The sequence below is a fragment of the Triturus cristatus genome, chromosome 4_2, assembly GCF_964204655.1.
Source record: "Triturus cristatus chromosome 4_2, aTriCri1.1, whole genome shotgun sequence".
Taxonomy (NCBI): domain Eukaryota; kingdom Metazoa; phylum Chordata; class Amphibia; order Caudata; family Salamandridae; genus Triturus; species Triturus cristatus.
In genome coordinates this window covers 168932813-168945366 of record NC_140586.1, presented here as the reverse complement: position 1 = coordinate 168945366, position 12554 = coordinate 168932813, and the positions used below count along the sequence as shown (strand labels likewise).

Sequence of the window (12554 nt, the reverse complement as noted above, 5' to 3'; positions counted from 1 at the left end):
CTCTCTACTACACACTCTCTACTACACACTCTCTACTACACACTCTCTACTACACACTCTCTACTACACACTCTCTACTACACACTCTCTACTACACACTCTCTACTACACACTCTCTACTACACACTCTCTACTACACACTCTCTACTACACACTCTCTACTACACACTCTCTACTACACACTCTCTACTATACACTCTCTACTATACACTCTACTACACACACTCTAGTACACACACTCTACTACACACGCTCTACTACTTGCTCTCTACTACTGACTCTCTACTACTCTCTGCTACTCACTCTCTGCTACTCACTCTCTGCTACTCTCTCTACTACTCTCTGCTACTCTCTACAACTCACTCTCTACTACTCTGCTACTCACTCTCTACTACTCTGCTACTCACTCTCTACTATTCTCTACTATTCACTACTACTCTCTCTGCTACTCACTCTCTGCTACTCACTCTCTGCTACTCACTCTAGTACTCTCTCTACTATATACTACTCGCTCTCAACTACCCTCTACTACTCACTCTTCTACTCACTCTCCACTACTCTACTACACACTCTCTACTACACACTCTCTACTACACACTCTCTACTACACACTCTCTACTACACACTCTCTACTACACTCTCTCTACTACACTCTCTCTACTACACTCTCTCTACTACACTCTCTCTACTACACTCTCTCTACTACACTCTCTCATCTACACTCTCTACTACACACACTCTACTACACACACTCTACTACACACACTCTACTACACACGCTCTACTACTTGCTCTCTACTACTTGCTCTCTACTACTAACTCTCTATTACTCTCTACTACTCTCTGCTACTCACTCTCTGCTACTCACTCTCTGCTACTCACTCTCTGCTACCCTCTCTACTACTCTCTCTACTACTCTCTACTACTCTCTGCTACTCACTCTACAACTCTCTCTCTCTACAACTCTCTACTACTCCCTCTCTACTACTCTCTACTAGTCTCTACTACTCTCTACTAATCTCTCTGCTACTCTCTACTACTACTCTCTCTACTACTACTCTCTCTACTACTACTACTCTCTCTACTACTCTCACTCTACTACTACTCACTCTACTATACTACTCACTCTACTATACTACTCACTCTACTATACTACTCACTCTACTATACTACTCACTCTACTATACTACTCACTCTACTATACTACTCACTCTACTACTCTCTACTACTACTCACTCTACTACTCTCTACTACTCACTCTACTACTCACTCTACTACTCAGTCTCTAGTTCTCACTCTACTACGCTCTACTACTTAGTCTCTACTACTTAGTCTCCACTACTCACTCTACTACTCTCTCTACTACTACTCTCTCTACTACTACTCTCTCTACTACTACTCTCTCTACTACTACTCGCTCTACTACTACTCGCTCTACTACTACTCGCTCTACTACTACTCGCTCTACTACTACTCGCTCTACTACTACTCACTCTACTACTACTTAATCCACTACTCGCTCCACTACTCGCTCCACTACTCTCTAATACTCACTCTCTACTATTCTCTACTACTCACTCTACTACTCTCTACTCTCTACCACTCAACTACTCTCTCTCTACTACTCGCTCCACTACTCTCTACTACTCTCTACTACTCACTCTCTATTACTCTCTACTACTCTACTTCTCACTCTCTACTACTCACTCTCTACTACTCACTCTCTACTACTCACTCTCTACTACTCACTCTCTACTACTCACTCTCTACTACTCACTCTCTACTACTCACTCTCTACTACTCACTCTCTACTACTCACTCTCTACTACTCACTCTCTACTACTCACTCTCTACTACTCACTCTCTACTACTCACTCTCTACTACACTCGCTCTAGTACACACGCTCTAGTACACACGCTCTAGTACACACGCTCTAGTACACACGCTCTAGTACACACGCTCTACTACACACGCTCTACTACACACGCTCTACTACACACGCTCTACTACTTGCTCTCTTCTACTTGCTCTCTACTACTCACTCTGCTACTCACTCTGCTACTCACTCTACAACTCTCTCTCTACAACTCTCCATACTACTCTCTCTCTACTACTAGTCTCTACTACTCTCTACTAATCTCTCTGCGACTCTCTCTCTACTACTCTCTCTACTACTCTCTCTACTACTCTCTCTACTACTCTCTCTACTACTCTCTCTACTACTCTCTCTACTACTCTCTCTACTACTCTCTCTACTACTCTCTCTACTACTCTCTCTACTACTCTCTCTACTACTCTCTCTACTACTCACTCTCTACTACTCACTCTCTACTACTCTCTCTACTACTCACTCTCTACTACTCACTCTCTACTACTCTCTCTACTACTCTCTCTACTACTCACTCTCTACTACTCACTCTACTACTCACTCTCTACTACTCTGCTACTCACTCTCTACTACTCTGCTTCTCACTCTCTACTATTCACTACTACTCTCTCTACTACTTACTCTACTACTCACTCTCTACTACTCTACTACATTCTCACTACTCTCTCTACTACTCTCTTTACTACTTACTCTACTACTCACTCTACTACTCACTATCTATTACTCTCTGCTACTCACGCTCTACTACTCTACTACATTCTCTCTACTACTCGCTACTACTCGCTCTACTACTCTCTACTAATCTCTCTACTAATCTCTCTACTAATCTCTCTACTAATCTCTCTACTAATCTCTCTACTAATCTCTCTACTAATCTCTCTACTAATCTCTCTACTAATCTCTCTACTAATCTCTCTACTAATTTCTCTACTACTCACGCTCTACTACTCACGCTCTACTACTCGCTCTACTACTCGCTCTGCTACTCACTCTGCTACTCTCTCTGCTACTCTCTCTGCTACTCTCTCTGCTACTCACTCTCTCTACTACACACTCTCTCTACTACACTCTCTCTACTACTCTCTCTACTACTCTCTCTACTACTCTCTCTACTACTCTCTCTACTACTCTCTCTACTACTCACTCTACTACTCACTCTACTACTCACTCTACTACTCACTCTACTACTCACTCTGCTACTCACTCTGCTACTCACGCTCTGATACTCACGCTCTGCTAGTCACGCTCTGCTAGTCACGCTCTGCTACTCACTCTCTGCTAGTCACTCTCTGCTAGTCACTCTCTGCTACTCACGCTCTACTACTCTACTACATTCTCTCTACTACTCGCTACTACTCGCTACTACTCGCTCTACTAATCTCTCTACTAATCTCTCTACTAATCTCTCTACTAATCTCTCTACTAATCTCTCTACTCGCTCTACTAATCGCTCTACTAATCTCTCTACTAATCTCTCTACTAATCGCTCTACTAATCTCTCTACTAATCTCTCTACTAATCTCTCTACTAATCTCTCTACTAATCTCTCTACTAATCTCTCTACTAATCTCTCTACTAATCTCTCTACTAATCTCTCTACTAATCTCTCTACTAATCTCTCTACTAATCTCTCTACTAATCTCTCTACTAATCTCTCTACTAATCTCTCTACTAATCTCTCTACTAATCTCTCTACTAATCTCTCTACTAATCTCTCTACTAATCTCTCTACTACTCACTCTACATTACACTCTACTACTCACTGTCTACTACTCACTCTCTACTACTCACTCTCTACTAGTCTCTCTCTACTAGTCTCTCTTTACTAGTCTCTCTCTACTAGTCTCTCTCTACTAGTCTCTCTCTACTAGTCTCTCTCTACTAGTCTCTCTCTACTACTCTCACTCTACTCTCTACTAGTCACTCCTTACTACTCACTCTACTCTCTACTAGTCACTCCTTACTACTCACTCTACTCTCTACTAGTCACTCCTTACTACTCACTCTACTCTCTACTAGTCACTCCTTACTACTCACTCTACTCTCTACTAGTCACTCCTTACTACTCACTCTACTCACTCTCCTACTCACTCTCCTACTCACTCTCCTACTCACTTTTCACTACTCTCTCTACTACTCTCTCTACTACTCACTTTTCACTACTCTCTACTACTCACACTCTGCTACTCACACTCTGCTACTCACACTCTGCTACTCTACTGCTCACTACTCTCTACTACTCTCTTCTACTCTCTCTCTCTCTCTACTACTCTCTACTAGTCTCTCTACTACTCACTCTACTACTCACTCTCTACTACTCTCTGCTACTCTTTCTGCTACTCTCTCTACTACTCTTTCTCTGCTACTCTCTCTCTACTACTCTCTTTCTACTACTCTCTACAACTCTTGTCTACTACTCTCTCTCTCTGCTACTCTCTACTAGTCACTCTACTAGTTTCTACTACTCTCTACTACTCTCTCTGCTACTCTCTACTACTCCTATATATGCATATACATTTATATATATATATGTATGTGTGTATGTATATATATATATATATATATATAGATATCAAATTACACCGTCCATCTGCAGCTTCGCGCCAAAGACGGAGACGGACCACAGTTAAGTGCCAAAATGCGTGATTTATTTAGCTTGTTCGGTCTGACGCGTTTCGGTTCGAAAATTAACCTTGATCACATATATATATATACACATACATTTATAAATTACCTACTGGCGGTCGCCAGTAGGTAGTTATAGTTAGGACCCTGTTTCCATAGGAAAACCGCAACATTCTATTTTGAATAACTTTGGCGCCGGTCGACGAATCCTCGCGAAATTTTCAAAACTAATGGGGCGCTACGCTCCGCTCCTACCCTGAAAGTCTCGGGGGGATTCGTCAAGCGGGGGCTGAGATAAAAGGGGGGTCCCAAAACGCGTTTTTCCCATGCATTTTTCCATAGGACCTTTAGACACAGCTACAGCCCGAACGGCTGAACAGAGTTCCTTGAAATTTGGCAGAGAGGTAATCTACAGGTCAAGGAAGTGCCTTTTGTAGGTTTGGTGTAAATCTGTTCAGTAGATTCTGAGAAAATAGCCTTTAAATCAATATATATATCTGAGCCAGCTTACGGTGCGCTTACCGTACGCGTACGGTGACGTGCGCGAGCGCGATTCTGATTGGCTGTTAGATCTTAGTAAACATTCGAATCGGTCGAAACCAGGAAGTAGCGGCCGCCATTTTCTCTCTCGCACTCTGAGAGGGGGTTAAAAAACAAAGGCCAAAAACATGTAAAGGGGCTGTTTAGACAGCTCCTAAGCACCTAGCCATGTTGAGGGAGTCCTCAAAGATCCCCCAAGGTAAAAAACGGAATTTAAAATTTTTCGATAATTTCGCCGATTACGCTTACCGTACGCGTACGGTAAAAATTAATATAAAAAAAAAAATATCCATACTCTCCCCACCCCTTGTGCAAATGGTGCCCGAAGGGCACCAATTGTGCATGCCATATGACTGTTTTTCGAAAAAGTAAAATATTACCTTTCACAACGAAGCGCATCATATGTCCTCCATGTGCGCACGGTGCGCGAAGCGCATCGTGCGTACATGGCCCATCTAGCGTAACGTGGGCACGCGGTGCGTGTAGCGCACCGCGTGCCCACCGTGCGTGCACGGCACTAACTGTGTAAAGTGGGTGCGCGAAGCGCACCACGTGCTCACTGTGCGTGCACGGTGCGCGAAGCGCACCGTGCGCGCACGGAACGAACTGCGTTAAGTGGGCGCGCACGCCACGAATGGCGTAAAGTAACTTAGCATTTAAAAAACCGTACAAATTCACTGAAAAAACCATAGGTTTCACACACGTTATAGTTAGGAATTAGCATTTAAAAAACCTTGCAAATTCAGTGAAAAAACCATAGGTTTCACACATGTTATAGTTAGGTGGAAATTTTACTGATAAAAAAACTAATGAAATTCCCCCGTTATAGTTAGTGCAGGCAACTATAACTCACGCGACCGCAATCTTCTGTTGATGCTAATACTGTATTTAGACACTTATTTGCCCATGTCTTCTTCCATTAAATTTTAGCTATACATATATTACAAATATTTTTTTTTCATAAAGACACATATGTCATCAGCAGAGGATTGCGGTCGCGTGAGTTATAGTTGCCTGCACTAACTATAACGGGGGAATTTCATTGGTTTTTTATCAGTAAAATTTCCACCGAACTATAACGTGTGAAACCTATGGTTTTTTCACTGAATTTGCAAGGTTTTTTAAATGCTAATTCCTAACTATAACGTGTGTGAAACCTATGGTTTTTTCAGTGAATATATATATAATCTGCATATCTATATAAATACAAATATAAATGTATGCATACATATATGCATACATATGCATGTTATGTACATGAAAGTTTGAAAAACAATAATACAAGCAAAGCTAAAAAAAAAACCACCTAATTACAAACAGAATTGATTAAACGAGGGCGAGACCTATTGCATTTTCAATGCTTGTTTACTTTGGTTCCATCAATGTGTGTCACACATTTGTCATAAATTCTGAATGGTAGCACTCTAGTTGCTCATTAGATCACTGTAGTAAAGCTACTGCTCACCAGGGAAGTCTGCTGCTGGTATTCAAAGTGCATGTTTCAGTCTGCATGTCAGAATTTTTTAATGAAATAGAAAAGGATTTGAGAAGTCAAAATGTGCCCGCAGCACTAATCATAATGTCTATGGCAAAATGAAGCCCCTCATTTTGTTCCTTTGCAAATTAAATGTTTTAAGTGTTACCACTTTATTCCAATTAAGATGGCTTCAGGTGTGCCATTCTTTTGTCATAAGTAAGACTGTTAGCGCTCTAGTTGTTCTTTAGAACACTCTGGGATATTTTGTCATTGGGCTATAATTGGGCTACATCTGGGTGATATTTGTGCTACATTTGGGCTCTTTTGTCTCTGGTGGCCATCTTGGGAGACTTATTTGTTATAAAGTTTCTTAATTTCCTCATTTACTACAGTCTCTTCAGTAGGAATACTTTCAGTTTTTTACTTTGATTCCATCAAGAAGGCATTCAGATGTGTCACACAGTTGCCATCAATTCAGAATGTTAGCACTCTAGTTGCTCATTAGATCACTGTAGTAAAGCTACTGCTCACCAGGGAAGTCTGCTACTGGTATTGAAAGTGCATGTTTCAGTCTGCATGTCAGAATTTTTTAATGAAATAGAAGAGGATATGAGAAGTCACTCAAAATGTGGCCTAATTTTTCTTTCAGCAGCACTAATCATACTTTTTATGGCAAAATGAACCCCCTCATTTTGTTCCTTTTTAAATTAAATGTTTTAATAGTTACCACTTTATTCCGATCAAGATGGCTTCAGGTGTGCCATACGTTTATCATAAGTAGGACTGTTAGCGCTCTACTTGTTCTTTGGAACACTCTGGGAAGCTGCAGTAGAAAACAAAGGAATCAACTGACAGTCTCTGCCCTTGTTGAATGTACATGTTTTACTGCGAATGCCAGACTTCATTCTCACATGACTGAGAAAGATAATGTGAATTTACAGAAAATATGCTTCTCAGTTTAGCTTATAGATCACCTTCCAAACCTCTGTGGGAAAAGCAGAGAAAATAATTTTCTCTCAAACATGATTCATGATATCCCAGCAGATGGCTTTTTCACATGGTAAAATCACCTTAGAACATACCACAATTCCTAAAATGAGTATGGTACCATCAACAAATGATGTATAATGTAACTAAAGTCTTAAAACCTTCTATTAACTGCAATGCTTTTTAATGAGGTGCTATCATGTATATTGGTCCCAAGATGGCTGCCAACACTTCTTGGATGAAGTGCTGACAGCCAATCAGATCTCACGATGAGATGTGTGGTTAGGCTCCGCCTAGATATATATGTGATTTTACTTTTGATTTTCTCAGGAACTACTGAACGAATTTATACCATTTAAGCAAAAGGCACGACTTTGAACCAAGGTCTACCTTTCTGCCAAATTTGGTGTAATTCCGTTCAGCAGTTCGGGCTGTAGCTGAGACTAAAGGTCCCTATGGAAAATTGCATGGAGAAAGCACGTTTTGGGACCCCCCCCTTTTTTTTCGCGACCCAAACCCCCCCCCCCCCCACCCCCGCCCCGCTTGACGAATCACCCCGAGACTTTCAGGATAGGAGCTGACCGGAGCGGGCCACGAGTTTTGAAAATTTCGCGAAGATTCGTCAACCGGCGCCAAAGTTATTCTAAATAGAATGTTGCGGATTTCCTATCGATAATGGGTCCTAACTATAAATACCTACTGGCGACCGCCAGTGGGAGATTATATAATATAGGGTTTCAACTTAACCGGTAAAATACTTATAGTTGCTTGTAAAAACCTTTGCCATGCATATGTCTTTACCTTTTATGCTTTATAACAAATTTCGTTGTAAAAGGCATGTGTGGATAAAGGCATATGCGTGGCAAAGGTTATGGGTGGTAATGGCAGTCGCGTTGTAACGGTGTGCGTTACAACGAAATGTTTGGTTCCATCATACACCCCTCATAGACCCACACAGTCACTCGCATCTTTCACACAAAACCAAAAGTTACAGGGATGTTATAGTTAGGAAATAGAATTTTTTTAAAACCTTACAATTTCACTGAAAAAACAAAGTCACAAGGACGTTATAGTTGGGTTCAGATTTTATACACCCAAGACCATGCAAATTCTGCAGCTACAGTTATCTCAAGTAACTACAATTTGTGCCCTAAGGTAACTATAACTCAAGGCCTCGCCATGCATGCTAATTACCTTGAATATTACCTCACTCATGACATCTATCACATCATTGATAATATTACTGCAACCTTTACAGTGAAATTATCAATGAGAAGGCTGTGCATTGTGGGGGCGTGAGTTCTAGTTACCCAAGGGCACAAGTTATAGTTACTTGAGATAAGTATAACTGCTGAATTTGTACGGTTTTGTGTGAGTAAAATCTGGACCTAACTATAATGTCCCTGTAACTTTTTGTTTTTTTCCAGTGAATATATATTGTTTTCCTAGTGTGCCCATACCGGTCCCTCTTACCATATTTTGCCATGAATGTGGACTCTTTCTAGGATCCTGCAGGCACTCTCTCTGGTATTCACCTACAATTACACACCCCATTTTAAGCTTCGATGCTTTTATTCTAGACTGCCAAAATCCAAAGTCTTGATGCAAACTGTGTCTTTTAGGGACTTTGCAAAAAATATAGAATGCCCAGTTTTCAGAAATTTATATCACCACAACTGAGCTCACTGTCGCAGTATTTGTAAGGAAGAGTTCAATTTTTGCTGGGTGTCATTTCATCCCTCAAAAAACAACGTTTGCTTTTCTTTAGTGACCACTCAAACTGGGAAGCTGAACAAAGCTGTTTATGCTTGGATTAGTCTTTAACAGTAAAACCTATATATTAAATTCAGTCATTTCATGCTTGGTGGGCAACTCTGTTGCGTCTTTGTTACTCAAATGTTTTGACTGTTTCTGCCTCTTGAGGTTAATCTCATCCTGCTTTTTTCAGATCATCTAAAATCTCAAAGCTACTATAACTTTCATGCTATGCTGGACTTCTTCAGTATTTATGCATGAACATTTTTTGCTGGGTTTACTTGGATGAGTACTTTCAAAATATGTACTTCCCCCCCCCCTCACCTCTGCAACCTGTTTGCAAGAGTATTTGAGACCTGCTCTCTACCATGCAACTTTCGCTGTGCCACAATGGCAGTCATTCTCAAGCTCACCAAACATGCAAGCAATTTCTCCTTCTACCATCCCATCTCTCTAATCAACAGTAAGTCGAACATATTAGCAACACAATTTGCTGGCGTGGTGAGCTCGTTGGTACATCACCACTAAAATTGGTTCAGCGCTGGCCGGAGTATAAGACACTGCTTGCAGCGTCTCACCAGAGAACAAAGTCTCGGCGGACTGTGCGCTGCTATTGTTGGATATAGATAAAACATTGTATTTGCTTCATTGGCCATACCTGCATCAGGTGTTGGAGAAATTTACCTTTGGATACCACTTTCGCAGTTTTGTGGAAATCCTATGGACTGAATTATGGACACAGCTTTGTGTGAATGGGACTCTCTGCACCATTTTGTGTGAAAAGGGGCACCTGGCAGGTTTGTCTCCTCTCCCCATTGTTGGACGCGCTAGTTGTAGACCCATTGGCTGCATGTATTTTCATAGACGCACAAGCAGAGGGGATATGGTTATAAGTTCAGTGTTCCAGAGCTTCCATTCTGTGCCTTATGGACAATCTACAAATGTCCAGCAATACCTCTGGCCTCAAAGTCAATTGGGGGAACTTCATACACACCCCTATTGGTGGTAGACTGCCACCTCTGCTTGCACCCATTCCTATCCAGATAGAAGCAGACAGTTTACTGGTATTTGGGCATCGAAATTAAGTGATACTAGCACAGATGCTGCGAATTGTATAAGGTCCCCATTCTAGACAAATTGGAGCGGGAGAAAAATCCTGGGTGTGTGTATGTGTGTATATATATATATATATATATATATATATATATATATATATATATATATATATATATATATATATATTCTTTCTCTCTCTTTCTCTCTCTCTCTCTCTCTCTCTCTCTCTCTTTCTCTCTCTCTCTCTTTCTCTCTCTCTCTTTCTCTCTCTCTTTCTCTTTCTCTTTCTCTTTCTTTCTCTCTCTCTTTCTCTCTCTCTCTCCTCTTTTTTTTCTCTCTCTCTCTCCTCTTTTTTTTCTCTCTCTCTCTCTCTCTCTTTCCCTCTTTCTCTGATAAGACTGAGTGCTTTGTATAAAATCTCCATACCACGCTGCCTTCATACTCCATAAAACTACCCATTTCAGCTCTCGTCGACCATTTTATAGATTTACAATCTAATGGGCTTTCTATGGGAAGTGGCAGCCCCATGAGTTCACTTAGATAAGTGTAGACCATCGCCTTAAGATGGCCCCCTCACCCTAATTAAAAATTGAGAGGGATAGATATGGGAAATCTATATAGGTACACTAGATAATGGCGATTGGGTGGAGGTGAAGATTGCACCGCAACTATTTGCCATCTCTGCCGGTTATGTGAGCGGTTCAACTCTTCTCTTGGGATGTACTACCTCGTGATAAGGCCCTGCTCCCAACAGAATGCTAGCGTTTAGTAAGCATTGCACTGGGAAATATGGTGGGGAGCAAGTTGTGTTTTAGCGCATAGGGTGATAATTTTAGGAATTATGGGGGAGTGGGCTAGGGGCACGGACTGTTCCACGACTGAAAGACTTGTTTATAAAGCTCATGGGACACAGAAGAAATATGCTACAAAATGGAACCAATGGTTAAACTATTTTAATGAGGGTATGTGATGCTCCAGTTTCTTTACGGACTGTCAACAGTACATTTTATTCGTGTCACAGTTGTCATCTGTAGCTTCCCTAAGTACCCTGGGTTTTGTTACAATGCATGTCTGACTTATCCTTTCTCTGTCTTGTATTTTGTTCAATCATATACTATCAATAAAAAAAAGTTTACCAATGCCAGTACATGCTTGTGATGTTCACCCCAGGCTTTAAACTGCATAGATGTTTGTTGTATAGTTGTCTGGCAAACAGCATTTGACGTGGCTATGCTTTTTGATTTTTTTTTTTTTTTTTTTTTTTTTTTTTATCCCCTGACCCCACATTCTTAGTCATTATTGCGAGTGAGGTGCTTGAATGTAGGGGGTGTGTGTTTTTCAGTCTTGGCTGTAGTTGGCAAGCAACATTTAGTATGTATTTTATATAGTCCAATAAAGCAATCATAAATATGCCACTGGCTTAATCAGGCTATTCTTTTGAGATCCTGGAACTATTCTAGCAAAGTAAAAGTAAGTTGATGTTTGTTTTTTAAAAAATTTATTTTTAATGTATTTGTTTTACGACTAATTGTAATGCTGACGTTCTCTCTTACAACTGCTTCCAAGTTCTCAGACACACTGTAAGCACACATAAGTTCAAAACAAAAGCATGATTCGTGTTATCACAGTAAACCAAATTAGAACCGTGTATCAAACTTTGTATGCTGGAAGATTATATCTGGGGAATACTCCAAATACCCACCCCCTCCTTTGCAATCCCTTCTACTTGCTTCCTCTTCCTAGAATGGTACACTTTCATGGTCGGCCTACTGACCATCAGCTAAGGGTTGATCTTGGCTTGTACATTAGTTTCAGAGTGCAATGTCCTAGACCTTTAGCTTGGCACATCATCAATTCTAGCAGATTTTTCAGCGGGTTTGGTTTTGGGTGACTTAGTTATGGTTGAATTCTTCTTCTTTGGGAGTTTGGGCCATGAGCTCATTTTGAATGAAAATCTGTCCACCCAAAGGGAAGCGATATGCGACGAAGTTGAGCCATAGTTTGAGTTTGGAGAAAAGAAAGAGCAAACCTGACCGACCGAGAGAAAGACGAGGAGGGACTTAGTGAGGCAGACGCCACAAAAGAGAGAGAGAGGCTGAAAGAAGAGTCCAAAAAAAGAATTGAACAGGCAGGTGGAGTGCTAAAAGGAGAGGTAACGAAAGAGGGGAGAGAGATGGACAGATGGAGAGACTGGAGATTTACCATTGTGTTGGAAGCAGTGCAAT

The 12554-nt window shown here is 41.0% G+C and overlaps 1 protein-coding gene across 2 annotated transcripts in view; it reads left to right on the top strand.

The window, feature by feature from the left end:
* NEMP1 (nuclear envelope integral membrane protein 1) overlaps positions 1 to 12554 on the top strand; it is a 354900-nt gene that overhangs the window by 67079 nt on the left and 275267 nt on the right. The window lies entirely within an intron of this gene.